We start from the raw sequence: 17119 nt of genomic DNA, 5'->3' as shown, positions 1-17119 counted from the left end.
AATAAAGAACCATTTACAACATAACTTATATATTATCTGACAACATAATTTAAATGAACAGTACATAAAGCGAGACTTCAGCTGAGCAGGGAGACCCTGGTGGTGCCGCTGGACCCGGATGGCCTCCACAATACAGACCCTGGTAAGGCCTCTCTGCCGGTGGGACATCATCTAGGATGTTCTCCAGAGTGTTTGACTGCATATTTACACTGTCCACTGCATTGTCTAACAGCAGGTTTGCAGGGCTGACTCAATTGACAGCTGCCATCTCACTGAGATCATTTCAAAAAGAGGGAAGAATAAAATAAATTAACTCGCATCCTCAAATCAAAGCATCAAAATCTTCAACATGTAAACCCAGTCTATGGACATTCATTTTTGGTTTTGGCCATTATAGCTTTACAGTTCTCTGACTTGCCTGTTACAAATAATCATGGTCAATGGGAACCTCCTCCAGGGCAGACACCTCTGCAGACAGCTGGTCACGCCAGGGAGCCCCACTGACCGTCTCCAAAACATGCTCCCCCTCATCCTCATCCTCTGCATCATCATCCTCGTGCTCATCCTCTGCATCATCATCCTCGTGCTCATCCTCTGCATCATCATCCTCTGCATCATCATCCTCTGCATCATCATCCTCTGCATCATCCTCCGCGTGCTCGTCCTCTCCTCGTGCTCGTCCTCTCCTCGTGCTCGTCATCCGCGTGCTCGTCCTCCGCGTGCTCGTCCTCCTCGTGCTCGTCCTCCTCCAGCTCGTCCTCCTCCAGCTCATCCTCCTCGTGCTCATCCTCCTCGTGCTCATCCTCCTCGTGCTCATCCTCCTCGTGCTCATCCTCCGCGTGCTCATCCTCCGCATCATCCTCCTCGTGCTCGTCCTCCTCGTGCTCGTCCTCCTCGTGCTCGTCCTCCGCGTGCTCGTCCTACTCGTGCTCATCCTCCTCGTGCTCATCCTCCGCGTGCTCATCCTCCTCGTGCTCATCCTCCGCATCATCATCCTCGTGCTCGTCCTCCGCGTGCTCGTCCTCCGCGTGCTCGTCCTCCGCGTGCTCGTCCTCCGCGTGCTCGTCCTCCGCGTGCTCGTCCTCCTCGTGCTCGTCCTCCACATCATCATCCTCGTGCTAGTCCTCCTCGTGCTCGTCCTCCTCGTGCTCATCCTCCACATCATCATCCTCGTGCTAGTCCTCCGCATGCTCGTCCTCCTCGTGCTCATCCTCCTCGTGCTCATCCTCCGCATCACCATCCTCGTGCTCGTCCTCCGCGTGCTCGTCCTCCTTGTGCTCATCCTCCTCGTGCTCATCCTCCTCGTGCTCGTCCTCCACATCATCATCCTCGTGCTAGTCCTCCTCGTGCTCATCCTCCTCGTGCTCATCCTCCGCATCACCATCCTCGTGCTCGTCCTCCGCGTGCTCGTCCTCCGCGTGCTCGTCCTCCGCGTGCTCGTCCTCCTCGTGCTCGTCCTCCACATCATCATCCTCGTGCTAGTCCTCCTCGTGCTCGTCCTCCTCGTGCTCATCCTCCACATCATCATCCTCGTGCTAGTCCTCCGCATGCTCGTCCTCCTCGTGCTCATCCTCCTCGTGCTCATCCTCCGCATCACCATCCTCGTGCTCGTCCTCCGCGTGCTCGTCCTCCTTGTGCTCATCCTCCTCGTGCTCATCCTCCTCGTGCTCATCCTCCTCGTGCTCATCCTCCTCGTGCTCATCCTCCGCATCATCATCCTCGTGCTCGTCCTCCGCGTGCTCGTCCTCCTCGTGCTCGTCCTCCTCGTGCTCGTCCTCCTCGTGCTCGTCCTCCGCGTGCTCGTCCTCCTCGTGCTCATCCTCCTCGTGCTCATCCTCCGCATCATCATCCTCGTGCTAGTCCTCCGCGTGCTCATCCTCCTCCAGCTCATCCTCCTCGTGCTCATCCTCCACATCATCATCCTCGTGCTAGTCCTCCGCGTGCTCGTCCTCCTTGTGCTCATCCTCCTCGTGCTCATCCTCCTCGTGCTCATCCTCCTCGTGCTCATCCTCCGCGTGCTCATCCTCCGCGTGCTCGTCCTCCGCGTGCTCGTCCTCCGCGTGCTCGTCCTCCTCGTGCTCGTCCTCCGCGTGCTCGTCCTCCTCGTGCTCGTCCTCCGCGTGCTCGTCCTCCGCGTGCTCATCCTCCTCATGCTCATCCTCCGCATCATCATCCTCGTGCTAGTCCTCCGCGTGCTCATCCTCCTCCAGCTCATCCTCCTCGTGCTCATCCTCCGCATCATCATCCTCGTGCTAGTCCTCCGCGTGCTCGTCCTCCTTGTGCTCATCCTCCTCGTGCTCATCCTCCTCGTGCTCATCCTCCGAAACATCATCCTCGTGCTCGTCCTCCGCGTGCTCGTCCTCCGCGTGCTCGTCCTCCGCGTGCTCGTCCTCCTCGTGCTCGTCCTCCTCGTGCTCGTCCTCCGCGTGCTCGTCCTCCGCGTGCTCGTCCTCCGCGTGCTCGTCCTCCGCGTGCTCGTCCTCCGCGTGCTCGCTCATCCTCCTCGTGCTCATCCTCCTCGTGCTCATCCTCCGCGTGCTCGTCCTCCGCGTGCTCGTCCTCCGCGTGCTCGCTCATCCTCCTCGTGCTCATCCTCCGCGTGCTCATCCTCCTCGTGCTCATCCTCCGCATCATCATCATCCTCGTGCTCATCCTCCTCGTGCTCATCCTCTGCGTGCTCATCCTCCGCATCATCATCCTCGTGCTCATCAGGGCCGTATTAACCCCCTGAGGTCTACGGTATCGCCGGCGATACCAGCTCGCTTTTTTTTTATTAGTGTAAAAGAAACTCATAAATACTCTGTTGACTTTGATTTTCCATAGGAGTTTCATACATCAATCGATTCTGTTAAATGTGTATTATTTTTGTGTATACTCACAATAAAAACAAAGTGTTGTGATTTTTGCCAAATAAAGAAAAATAAACACGAAGCGAGTTCTGCCTTCTCTCTGCCAGTGAAGTCCATTCTGAAACGCGTCCGAAAATTAACAATAACTCAGCGAATACTCAGTCAAACAGACATACAGACAGACAGGCATGAAGCTTGAATTCTCTTCTTTTAAATGAAGTCATTTATATAAAAAAACAATTATTCTCATCTTGTGAAATCTGTATTAAAAGAGAGCGATTCCAGTCGAGCTCATCTCATCTCATTACGTTATAATCGGCCCCGCCCACGGAGAGCGCGCGCTATTCAAACGCAAATGGCTGAGGCAATCCTGTGAACGCCCCCATCAGCTCGAGAAAACACACACGTTTATTTAGATCATTGTTTACACCGTCTTGCAGCGCTGTGAGGAATAATACTAATCGAAAATGTCCCTCAGAAGTGCGGGTATATCGAGGAGCGAGCTGAGGAATACAAGTAAGTTTTTTCCTTCTCACGTGAATTTCTTCACGTGGGTTTCTGTTTATGAATGAATAAACGGCATGAATGCGCGCTGTTTACCACAGCTGGCAAAGACAGTTTAAATTTAAATCGCGTGTGTGAATGAATGATGATGTTTTAGCAAACTGTATTGCTATACTGAGATAAGTAAACATCGACTGAATGTTGAAATAAAATGTAGGCTATTTGTATAAGCAACGTATTAAACTGCAAATTAACAATATGCCCTAATATTTCATGAAAACAACGTTACAGTCAGACGAAATATGAAAGACAACATTTTGTTTAGTAGATTTGGGTACAGTTTTTACTGTAGAATATACTGCCACATCAAATAAGCTTTTGTTTAGCCATTTCTATATATAAAATACGATTTTTGTCAAAAATAAAGTCATCAACTAAGATGTTAGCTGTTCCAATGTTGGTTATATTCAAACTAATGAATACATAGATAAAATGTAGGGCCTATAATCATTTTTTTTTACAAAGAAAGAGTACACTTGAAATATTGTTGAAATTGTAATTATTGTTGTAATTGTAACCATTTTAATAAAATAGCAAAACATATTTACAAGATAGATGTAAGCAAAATCTTAAATGGTCAATATAAGTCTTCTTCTAAATATATCTTTTGTCCTTTCATTGTGGCTCAGTCAGTGTCACACCTGAGTGAATGGCTCATCATTATGCAGAGTGGGTGTATTCTAAGGTGTAAACCACTCCTCGTTCACGCCCCCTCGCATATTGGCTTTCCAAGCAAAACCTGTTTTACATCAATTTAAATCAATGTATGGTTTTATGTGAACGATAAAGCAAGACTATTTTTACATAATTTTGAAGAAAAAACTATAGGCGACGACATCCATAAGTCAAAAGTCTTATTGCCACATATTTAGTATGTGTTTTGTGGTCTTATTTCAAAAATTTTAATTTTTAGTTTTTTCGATAACCACGCATAAACATTATTCTCTCAAAAATGAAAACATGTACATACATGTGGCTCACATATTATTGTAGTCCTGTTTGTGCTATATAGAGTGAATTTACACCTTTGCCATTAATATGTTTATAAGCAACTGAAAAAAGCACAAATGTCAGGGCATGTCAGAACACCCCCAGGGCCCAAAAAAACGCTCAGACTCCAGAGGGTTAAGACAGTGTGGTGCCCCTGGGCACTATACCTCAAAGTCTTCCTCGCTCCTGTCTCCCCCAAGAAGAATATTCTCATTCGCCTGGCGGTCATCGCCGACGCCTAGTAGGCTAACATTAGCAGTAACGGACGGTGCGTGTGCGGCAAAACTCCGCTCAGTCCCACTGGCAACGCTGTAACGTCTCCGCTTTGGTTGCGAGTGTGTTTAATCAAAGTTTTTTTCATCGACAGTATAATAATAATCATCAGCGATGCACGCGATTACATTTAGAAATAGACAAGATTTGTTTCCAAATGCACCAAGCAAAGATCCTTTCAATTTTATTTTTTATAAACTTTTATAAACCCAGCCAATTTAATCACAATGAACACATCCAAAATAAAATCTTTAACACATATATAACAACTGCAAAACCACTCAATTGACATCTGTCCATTTTGGATTTAGATTCATTTTCTGTAGCCGTTAAAAAAAATTACACATTTGCGCGTACTTGTTGTAGACCAACTCAACTCAACTCTGACAGATTGGGGAGAGAGGGGGGGAGTGATAGTGGTCATGTTATCTTTATTTATTTATAATTTATTATTATTATTATTGTTAAATTAGTGTTCATAAACGAGTTATGTATGGTCTTTCAAGAATTTCAAGTTAATAATATAACAATTTACGAAAAATATTTTTAAAGCTTGTGTCATGTGGTGCCCCCCTAGTGGTTGTGAATGGTTGATGCCCCTGGGCACTGGCCCAAGTGCCCTTATGGATAATCCGGCTCTGGTGCTCATCCTCCGCATCATCATCCTTGTGCTCATCCTCCTCGTGCTCATCCTCCGCGTGCTCATCCTCCTCATCATCATCCTCGTGCTCATCCTCCTCCAGCTCATCCTCCTCGTGCTCATCCTCCGCGTGCTCATCCTCCGCGTGCTCATCCTCCGCGTGCTCATCCTCCGCGTGCTCATCCTCCGCGTGCTCATCCTCCGCGTGCTCATCCTCCGCATCATCCTCCTCGTGCTCATCCTCCTCGTGCTCATCCTCCGCGTGCTCATCCTCCGCGTGCTCATCCTCCGCGTGCTCATCCTCCGCGTGCTCATCCTCCTCGTGCTCATCCTCCGCGTGCTCATCCTCCTCGTGCTCATCCTCCTCGTGCTCATCCTCCGGGGCCATGATGTCACCAACCCCAAGGCAGATGTTGTGGAGGATGGCACAGGCTGTGATGACCTGAAATGAAAAACAAAACAAAAAAATGATATGGTCTGGAAGAAAGAAGTTAATTATGTTTTTTGAAAATGTATTTTTTTTTTCTTTTAACTTGGTGTGGTGCCCCTCCAGCGCTTGCAGGAAGATGGCCCTGAACCCGATCTTCATCATCCCAAAAGCCCGCTCTATAATGGAGCGTGCCCTGGAATGATGGAGATTAAAGCGCTGGGCTCCCACAACTCGTACTGGCCTCTTGTAGGGAGTGATGAGGGGGAGTGGGTGTTGGAGACATGGATACCCTCCGTCTGTGAGGATGAAGTGCCCTGGAAGAGGGTACACTGACCTCCTGTACAGTGAGCTGTGGCGGAGCACTCGTGCGTCATGCACTGACCCGGGCCAGCCCACGTAGGTGTCAATGAAGCGGCCCTGATGGTCACAAACAGCCTGCAGGATGATGGACAGGAACAGTTTCCTGATCCTGTAGCTCTGAGCATCAGGGCCGCTTGGAGGCTTGATGCGGACATGGCAGCCGTCGATTGCTCCTGCAGCGTTCAGGAAAGCTCTGTGTCTGGCCAGCCCTGCAAACCCATGGCAAACTGCCTCCAGGTCTTCTGGGGTGTTGGGGAGGTGAATGACCTGGTGGCAGATTACCCAGTGGACAATGCGGTGGACAGTGGAACGAGGTATATCAAATGCTCTGGAGACGACCCTGTAGGATGTACTGCACGCCAGCCAGAAAAGCAATACCAGGGTCTCTATTGTGGAATCCGTGTTGCCGATCACTTCTCAACAGGTCCCGGACCACTCTCAGGGCCTCCCTGCTCAGGCGAACATCAGGTCAAGTGTCTTCCATGTCATTAAAAAACCTGTCCAGCACTGGCACGCTCAGGTCTATCCAGCAGTACAGTGGTCTGGTCTGAATAAGTGAAAGAAGGAAAAGAGAAATTGTTTAGAGTTGTGACAAAGTAATTGTTGGAAGATATAGTGATACTTAAAGATACTTTTAGTAAGTATTAATGGCACATTGGGAAATCTAAGTAGTTATATTTAAAGGGGGGGGGGGCACTCAGTTTCAGTCAATCTCATGTTAATCTTGAGTACCTATAGAGTAGTATTGCATCCTTCATATCTCCAAAAAGTCTTTAGTTTTATTATATTTATAAAAGAAAGATAGGCTGTACCGAGTCTTTTTACAGAAAAAACCGAGCGGCTGTGGGCGTGCCGTGTGGGCGGAGCTAAAGAATCACGAGCGCGAATCACACACACACACACACACACACCATACATTGCATGCTCCATAGATACATTAACTATACGTGATCATGTTGTTTACTTGCTGTGCTTACGCGCCGATAGCTAACAACACACAGACATTTGAAGCAGTTTTACTCACCGCCTGCGGTTCCAACGCACGACCGTGAACCTTTATCGTCGGGACTGCTCCATCCTTAAGCATTAGACGATCTGCAAATCCGGCGTCGAACTGGGCCTTGATTATAAAACAATCATCGTCGAAATGCAGGGAACAACCAAGAACACTTGCACAACTCCGTTGAGGACTTCCCTAAAGCCGAGCACAGCGCTTTGATGGGCGTACTGCTTCCGCTCTCTCGCTCTGGTCTACGGGTGCGCGCGTGCCCTTCCGGGAGAGGTGCCCTTATTAGGACCGCCCCATCTGACGTCACACACGCCCATACTCGAAAAAAACTTTCCGAAACTTGTGACAAACCGGAAGGAGTATTTTTGGCACAGAAATACTCCATCAAACGTACAACTTAATTTTTGAAACTTTGTCCATGTTTAGCATGGGAATCCAACTCTTTAACAGTGTAAAAAACTCAGTATGCATGAAATAGCATTTCACACCCCCTTTAAAACCTTACTTATGTACAAGTGTTATCTTGCATACTTGTATTTAATTTACCTAAGATATCAAGAGTAGAAGTAAAGTTATGTATTCTGCATAAAAAACCTCCTTGTCAGGGTTTTTAGATATGTTGTTGCATTCATATTACTGCTTGGCTATGTGTGCATTGCATTTTAATTCTGAATATGTTGAAGGTTGTTATATTTAAAGTAATTTTCAATTTACTGTTGAGTAGTTTACTATACAACAATGCATCATATTGTAAAATACCATGGTTTTGTAGTGTTGCTGTCCTGTGAGAGAGAAAAAAAACGGGGATGAAACATCCGCACCATCTCCTCCAGTAAAACATAAAATAAAAAAAGTAAAATGATGAAATCTTGCTCCATATTTTTTAAATAAATGCCACGTAAATGGTAAATGGTAAATGGACTGCATTTATATAGCGCTTTCACAGACCTATGGCCACCAAAGCGCTTTACATAGCGTCACATTCACCCATTCACACACCGACGGCGGTGTCAGCCATGCAAGGCGCCATCCAGCTCGTCGGGAGCAGCTGGGGTTAGGTGTCTTGCTCATGGACACCTCGACACTTGGTCAGGTGGAACCGGGGATTGAACCACCAACCTTCCGGTTTGTAGACAACCTACATGAACCACTAAGCCACTGCCGCCCCACGTAGGATGGCAGCTCTCCTGTCGCAGCGTTGCTAGGCAACAGAATAATGGGGAACACCTGGTGGCAATTACAAATCCTACAAAGGCTAGACTCGGAGCGTCCTTCGAATGCTGGGAATGCTGGGTAGGCTGGGTCCTTCGAAGGGCACAGCCTTCACTTTGGGACACAGCTCTACACTGTCGGAATTATGAGGACATGACCTCTGTCCTCATAAACCCAAATGTCCCCATAGTGCTGGTGCGTATTCAGGTGAAAAGTCCTAAACAAACAAACAAACACACACACACACACACACACACACACACACACACACACACACACACACACACACACACACACACACACACACACACACACACACACAGACAGTACTAATGAAGTATAAACTCAGAACACACACAAACAAATAACATGTATATGAAAATACGTAATTTAATCAGTTAACAACAGATCCTGTACATTTGTGGAAACAGTTAAAAATAAAACATGGGCCAAAAAATATGTACAAATTGATGGAAACTGATTGAAATGTTTCAAGCCAAAAGTGTTGGAAGATAAAAGTAAAAGTAATCAACCCTTTGCTTCATTGTTTTAATGACTCCCTCATCACTGTATATTCTTTGTATGAACGTGTCGTCTTCAGTAAACACAAAAAATCACACCACTTCATCCCGGAAATGAATAGTTGGCCCTGCACCTGCCAGGAGTAAGTGTGAGACTGTTTGAGCTGTAGGCTCACTCCACCAGAGACCCTAAGGTAGGCACAGTCCACATAGCTTCTCAAATTTGGGCACTTCACTTCTACCAGTCCAAACACAGGATCAGCTTTAGGGTCGTACACCAACCCATCTGGCCAAGGTGCATCGGGGTGGATGAGAAAACCACAAGGGTAGTGATTTACCTCCTGAATGCAGCAGTATATGTCCTCAATAGCGTTGGGCTCCATCTTCATTTCTGCAGACTGATAGCCTGACCTCAAAATTCTCGCCGCTGAGGACTGCCCTCTCACATGGCAAACTTCTCTACAAATAAATTGATACATATAAAAATAACTTTAGTATTTACATGAGATGACAATAAATGAGTATTTAAATGAGAAAACAAAATGTGCTGAATGTCACAGTGTAGTTTACAGTTACCTGAATCTAGAGGAGTTCACACGTGGCTTTCCCAATAAATGCCATTCCCTCATTGTGCTTTGTTGTCTTGTGCCCATCTCAGTTTGGTGTGTCATGACCTCTGTTGTTGCTAGAGAAGTGTTGAGCAGCTGCTGATGGTGAGGCCCTCTGAGGGACCTAGACAGTAGGCATCCAGGGGTAAGTATGGTCGTGGTGGAGCAGTGCCATGTGGACAGGTCTTTGGTGGGCTCCATGCTGGAAGTTGATAGGAGAGTAAACTCCCTTCTTGGACTTTTCCAAAAGCACTGTCCACTAAAGGCACATCCCCTGAAATCCCCATGGTGGCTGTTAAAGGAGCAGTTTCTCTTGACATGCCTTCACCCGTAGAACTGACATGTCTGGAAGGCCACAGGTCAGGTTACAGGCGGGTTGCTCCTGAAAACATACATAAAAGACATGCACACAGTGTTCATGTAATGTGTCGATTACAGTGATCATAAACCAGTCTGAAAAAAGTATTTTACATTTGAATACATATTTTCAACACATGCATGATGTAGTAAAACTACTTCCCATTTCTACACCTTACCTGATGCCTTCTGCCAATCTTCTCTCTTTGGGCCTAGCTGACAATACCAGGCTTAAAGCCCTGTAAACGAATGTTATATAAGAGCTTATCTGTGCTGTATCTAGTTCAGTGGTTCTCAAAGTGTGGTATGCAGGCTCTCTCTAGTGGTACGCAGAGGAAACACTGAATTTCGATCTCACCGGTGTGAGTAGAACGTGATCGACTGTTAAATTCAAACTGTGCTTTTTTTTCCAACTAACGAGATCATTATAAAGGCGACTCAATGCTATAGTTAACAAATTTGTGAATATAAAAAAAAAAAAAAAAAATGAAAGCAGATCATCAGTCATTGAGTGGTCGCGTGACAGGCAATGACGCGTCACCATGGAAACAAAGTAATACGATCTATAACGGTCGCCTTGAAAAGCTTACGCTTGGGGAGCAGCTGTATTTAATCTGCAAGTACAGTTGTTATTTCATTTTTAGGTGCTATACATTTTTATTTAATCATTAAAAAATTACGTGTATGCAAGCAGCACACAGTGCAGTGTTGATGTTAAAACTGTGTTGTTACAAAGTTTAAAGTGGCTGACAATAATAAATGTTCTTATTATAAATAAAACTGCCTGTTCTGTTTCATTCTTACTGACCGCCAGAGGCAGTGTAAACACTATGGATAATCGCTGCGCCAGCTAAGATAGGTCGAGTAAATATACCAACAAAGTCACGTGGGTGACGTATGCTGAGCCCTGGAGGATTATAGGCTACAGTAGCTCAGCAATCTACCTCTTTCGCTTTCTCGCCTCTTTGAGATAGGTTCTATTCATTGTATTGTATTGGATATTTTCGCGCTGTCAAGTGCAGCTTATTAGAGCAGCGAGATTCGTCCTCACAAGCTGTGACAGCGCGCATCTACAAGATTTTGGATTACTTTACAACACTTGGTGAGTTATATCACTTTATCGGTAACACTTTGTGCCTCTCGGTGCAATCCGGTGGCGTGTGTTTACTGCACCTATATTAACGGTCTCCCGTTGATCTAACGTAACGTTTTCTCTGAGTGTTTTTTTCTTTCCTCGAATGCATTTTACCTTTATGGTTCCTCGGTTCTATCCGCCGACCATTTTAAACGCTTAATATTTTCTTTTACTTGTTGAATATTACCTGTCGGTTCACCGAGGTAATTATTTTATTTATTTATTATTATTTTCATTCCGCTTAACTTAACCTTACGGTTCACCGAGGGTGTTAGCGAGTAATGATGGCTAACAGCTCGATCGCCACTGGTTTCCCAATGGCTTGTAAGCTGTGCCCTAATCATCTTCTCCCTGACGACGGTCATGACATCTGCCCGTCGTGTTTGGGCGTTCAACATCTGCGAGAGGCTCTCACGGACCCGTGCATGCACTGTAGCCTTTTGCCTATGTCGGAACGACAGCTCCGTCTTGCCGAGTTAGACCCTAATTCAACGGTGAAACTTGGGCAGGTAGATGTAGCCCCTTCGCGCACTCGAAAACGCCGTGCCTCGGCGGCAGCTGGTGCTCCCCTCCCATCTAAAAAGGCCAAATCGCGAGGCGATGTACATTCACATGTTGAAAAAGGCTCACTTTCTATGACGGTATCGGCACTTTCTTCTGAGATGGCGGAGCTGAAACGCCTGCTTCACTCGCTTCAGCCTGCCACATGTGCTCCGCCTGTAAAGATGACACAGGAGGATGAAAATGTTCAAAGTCGGGAAGAGTCTCTTGTCTCCCCTTGTTTTTCCCATCATTCTGAGTTCGATGTGCTTTCTACAAGTGCTTCAGATTCATTTTTTCACGATCATGGGGATACTTTGAAGGTTGCTGCACAACCTTCACCTCAGGCTGTTCTCACTGGTTACCCAGCAGCAGAGGGGTCTAGTGGGGGGTCTGTTCAGTCGTCTGGGCAGGCCCAGCCCTCCTCCGATGATACTTTGGCTGTGCTTCAAATGGCAGTTGCTCGTTTGGGACTTGATGAGTCACCTGCACAATCTGCCCAAACAAATGTGTTTTTCAGACAGACCACAGCTTCAACCTCTTTTGCCATGCCACCATGTAAGGATTTTGTGGCTGAATTCTCAGATGCTCTCACCGGTTCTGGTCCGCCTAAGCGGCGCCCAAAGACTGCTCGAATGCTAGCATCCATGGCTGGAGCAGATTCTATCGGGGTAGGTCGCGCTCCGGAAATTGAGCAGCCTGTGGCAGCTTTGGTGGTGTCTCCTGATGAGGCCCTACGTGGGAACGTACGATGTCCCAGTGCGCAATGCGGTCGTACGGATTCCTTGCTTAAAAAGGCATATGAGTCAGTTGCCTACATTGCCCGAGCAGAAAATACAATCTGCCAGTTACTCCTTGCTACCACCAGTACGCTTGAACCGGCAAATGCGGATCCCTCGGTTTCACAATTTCTGCAAACTGCTCTGTTGACTACAGGCCATGTGACCCGCGAACTGGGTAATCTAACAGCCACGCTTCTGGCTGCCCGCCGTCAGGTGTGGCTTGCCCAAGCACGACTGCCGGAGGACTGTAAAAAGACATTGAGAGACCTTCCTTTTGTTCCCGGGCATCTTTTCGGTCCAAATGTTCCGGAACTGTTAGAAAAAAGAGTTAAACTGTCTGAAGCCACTCGCCAACTAACACAGGTGCAGCGCAACCCTACGTTTAGGATGCCAGAGGTTCAGACCCGACAGCACTATGCCCCAATGGAGCAACGTTTCCGACGACACGCTACACCTCAGTCACAGCCCCCTCAAAGACCTCGTGTTCCTGAAGATGCAAGAGTTTTTCGCCCACCTCATCGACCATTTCCAGGGGGACCCCGTCAGCGTCCCCCCGCAAACACAAAAAATCGCACACATAAAGCCTGAGACAGTCAGGCCGGCGGTCGATCGTTTTTCTATAGATCAGTTGGAGTACTGGAGATCAAACACAGCAGACCCTTGGGTGCTGGAGACTCTGAGCAGGGGATATACTCTACAGTTTCGACGCCGGCCTCCCGGATTCTCAAAAATTGTTCCTACAATTGTCAGAGACGCGGTTCGCGCAAAGGCTCTCTCTCTGGAAATTTGTTCACTGTTAGAGAAAGGAGCCATAGAAAAGGTCCATCCCCTCGTTCAGGGAGACGGGTTCTATTCAACATATTTTCTTGTTCCAAAGAAGGACGGTGGTTTCCGTCCAATTCTCGACCTGAGGTTTCTGAATTTGTTCCTGAAGGTCCTTCCTTTTCGAATGCTGCGCACAGCCGACGTTCTTCGGTCTGTGACTGCAGACGATTGGTTTGTAAGTGTCGACCTGAAAGACGCATACTTTCACGTCCCAATTGCTGTACATCACAGGAAGTTTCTACGTTTCAGTTTTCGGAATCAAGCTTACCAATTCAAAGTACTACCCTTCGGCCTTTCCCTTGCTCCTCGCGTCTTTACAAGGTGTGTGAGTGCAGCTCTGTCTCCTCTTTGGATGAGAGGTATGCGCATCCTTCCTTATTTGGACGACTGGCTTGTCTGTGCCCCAACAGAGCGGCAGGCAGTACAAGACTCCAGAATGCTTTTGAGTCATGTGCAGAAGCTAGGGTTTTCTGTGAACGAGAAAAAGAGCCGTCTGATTCCATCACAGACCACTACGTTCATAGGAATGACCCTGAATTCCTGTCTAATGTCTGCCACCCTGTCTCAGGAACGTGTGACAAACATTCTGCAACTTTTGGCTCGCTTTCGCCCGGGAGTGTCTTTACAGTACGAGGTGGTCCTACTACTGATAGGCATGTTAACAGCGGCTACTGTGGTGATCCCCCTGGGTCTACTCCACCTCAGACCACTCCAGTTATGGAACAACAGTTTGCGGCTAGATCCCACCAGGCATCGCCATCGACTGGTTATCATTTCTCACCGTTGCATATGTGCGTTGAAGCGGTGGAGACAGTTAGAGTTTCTGAAGGCGGGGGTGACACTGGGTGTTGTTTCCTCTCGTCGGGAGTTGGTCACAACAGATGCTTCCCTCACAGGATGGGGGGCAACGTGGAATCGGAGAGGTATTTGCGGGCGTTGGACACCGATCCAGGCCACAGAACATATCAACCTGCTAGAGCTGAGGGCGGTGTTTTTGGCCCTAAAGTACTTCATGCCGGTTCTGGCAGGCCGCCATGTTCTCGTTCGGTCCGACAATACCTCAACAGTGTTCCATCTGAACCACCAGGGCGGCACAAGATCCCGCAGGTCTCTACGGTTGACTCACGAGATTCTGACATGGTGTCAGCCACGACTCGCTTCACTGAGAGCAGCTCATATTCCAGGAGTATGCAACCAGACAGCAGATGCTCTTTCCAGGGATCAAGTACATCCAGAAGAATGGAGGCTTCATCCAGTTGTAGTCCAGGAGATCTGGCTAAGATTTGGAAGAGCAGAGGTGGATCTCTTTGCTTCAGAGACGAACACCCACTGCCGATTATGGTTTGCAAGGACAGAAGTGTCCAGTCCTTTGGGCCAGGATGCACTGTCTCACGAATGGCCGAACTGCCTGCTGTATGCGTTTCCTCCTATCCCTCTGTTGTGGGAGACATTGCACAGGATCTCCCTGCGCAAACACAGAGTGTTACTTGTGGCACCTCGGTGGCCAGCCAGACCATGGTTTCCTTTGTTGCTGAGACTTCTGACGGGAAACCCATGGAAGCTTCCCCCCAGAAAGGACCTCCTCTCCCAACTGGAGGCCAGTGTTTGGCACCCGAACCCGACTCGTCTGCAGCTTTGGGTCTGGCCATTGGGCTAAACCCTTCCCTGGAGCATTGTGATCCTGCTGTTATTCACACCATCTCTAATGCTAGGGCTTCTTCCACACGGCAGATTTATGCTTCTCGTTGGAAGCTTTTTTCTGCATGGTGTGAGGAACAAGGACTCGTTCCTGCAACGTGTGGCATTCCGAGTATCTTAAGATTTCTTCAACGTTTACTGGAAGAAGGAAAAGCAGCTTCCACGCTGAAAGTGTACATTGCTGCTATTTCTGCATATCATGTTCCAGTTGGTGGATCTTCTCTTGGCTCTCACAGTCTTGTCTGCAGTTTTCTGAAGGGTGCACGCCGTCTGAACCCTGCTCGGAATCCTCATTTTCCTGTGTGGGATTTGTCACTCGTGCTTGATTTTCTGGGCTCACCCCAGTTTGAGCCCTTGCAAAGCATTGACATTAAATGGCTGTCTTTGAAGACTTCTTTCTTGTTAGCTATTGCTACTGCAAAACGAGTCAGTGAGTTGCACGCACTGTCTGTTGACAATCTATGTTTGCGTTGGTTACCGGATGACTCCGGGGTGGTTCTACGACCAAATCCTTCTTTTCTTCCGAAGGTTCTTCTTCCTCAGTTCATAAATCAGCATATCGAACTGGCCTCTTTTCAGACTTCTTCAGAGTCTGATCCAAGTGCCCAACTTTTGTGTCCTGTCCGTGCCTTGAAATATTATGTGAACTCTACTGCTCAGATTAGACAGTCAGACCAGCTATTTGTCTGCTATGGTGGTGTGAAGAAAGGTGCTCCAGTGTCGAAGCAAAGGTTGTCGAACTGGATAGTGGAGACAATTACGTTGGCCTACAAGGCAGCAGGAAGACCTTTGCCCTGTGGACTAACTTGCCATTCCACTAGGGCCATCTCATCTTCATGGGCTGTTTTTAGAGGAGTTCCCCTGGTGGATATCTGCACTGCTGCAACCTGGGCTTCTCCATGCACGTTTGCCCGGTTTTATAAGGTCAACGTTGCTGCTCATCATGCCGTTAGTTCTGCGGTTCTTCTGGAGCGGCCTTAAATCATCAGGTGGGTGGCATTCCTCATGACTATGTTGGTATGTGTCATCCATAGTGTTTACACTGCCTCTGGCGGTCAGTAAGAATGAAACAGAACGCTAGTTACGTATGTAACTGTGGTTCTGTGAATTCTGGATGACCGCCAGAGTTCTCAGTCACTCGGAATGCGCGAGAAAGGCGTACCGAGGTAGATTGCTGAGCTACTGTAGCCTATAATCCTCCAGGGCTCAGCATACGTCACGCACGTGACTTTGTTGGTATATTTACTCGACCTATCTTAGCTGGCGCAGCGATTATCCATAGTGTTTACACTGCCTCTGGCGGTCATCCAGAATTCACAGAACCACAGTTACATACGTAACTAGCGGTTTTTGGGCTGTGCAATGTGCATAACTGTAGCTGAATAGTTAGGCCTACTATGCTACTGTATTTTAATATTAAAATAATATTTAATATTCATTATGGTGGTACTTGAAGAGCCAAATATTTTCTGAGGTGGTACTTGGTGTAAAAAGTTTGAGAACCACTGATCTAGTTTACTTTAGCTCAATAATTGACCTATTCTCAAAAAAAAGATGCTGCACTATCGGTGTTATTGGAAGTTGATGTGAGAACAAGAACAAAACTTACGTAACGAAGATGTAGGATTATGTCGCCGCTCCCTGTTGGCTGTACTGTGCTGTTTGGAAGAGCAATGCTGCAGTGTGATCACATAGAGCAAGCCCTGCCACACACGAGCACTGAGAGGCCCATCAGCTCAACAGGTTTAGTGTGTTTAAGGACAACCTGTAAACGAAACATATCAACTGTATATATTCTGTGTTTTAGGATTCAGGCAATCATAGTCACGAATTACTGGAATAAATAATCATTAGTTGAATTATGTTGGTTTACACTGTAGCTAGTGTTAGAACCTTCCTTGGGCTACAGTGTCAAATGTTGGCAAGCTAACTAACTCTACTCTCTGGGAATCTTAATAGGCCGTATTTGTAATGAATTACTGTGTAAATAGTAATACTTGTTAGAATACACAGTGTGCTGTGCAGATGAGTTAGTGGTACAGTGAACTACTGTCCTGACAGCAACAGTTAGGCTGTAAGCCTTTGTAAACTCCAAACAGTGGTCTATTACAATCACTATCTGCATTAAAAAAATATTGTTTTACACTGTAAACCTTATTCATTGAATCTGATCTCATTCCCCTACACTCAAGTTGTGTGGTCTCTCATTTTCCCTCATAGACCGGAAGCATCTTGCCTTCACAGAAACCTCTCCTGCCTTGTTCTTGTCAGAAACTGAGAAACAAAATAATTACAACACATGGAATATAAATACACATGCACTTGG

Source organism: Leuciscus leuciscus (assembly GCF_965113295.1).
Source record: "Leuciscus leuciscus genome assembly, chromosome: 22".
NCBI lineage: Eukaryota > Metazoa > Chordata > Actinopteri > Cypriniformes > Leuciscidae > Leuciscus > Leuciscus leuciscus.
This window is presented reverse-complemented; position numbering follows the sequence as displayed.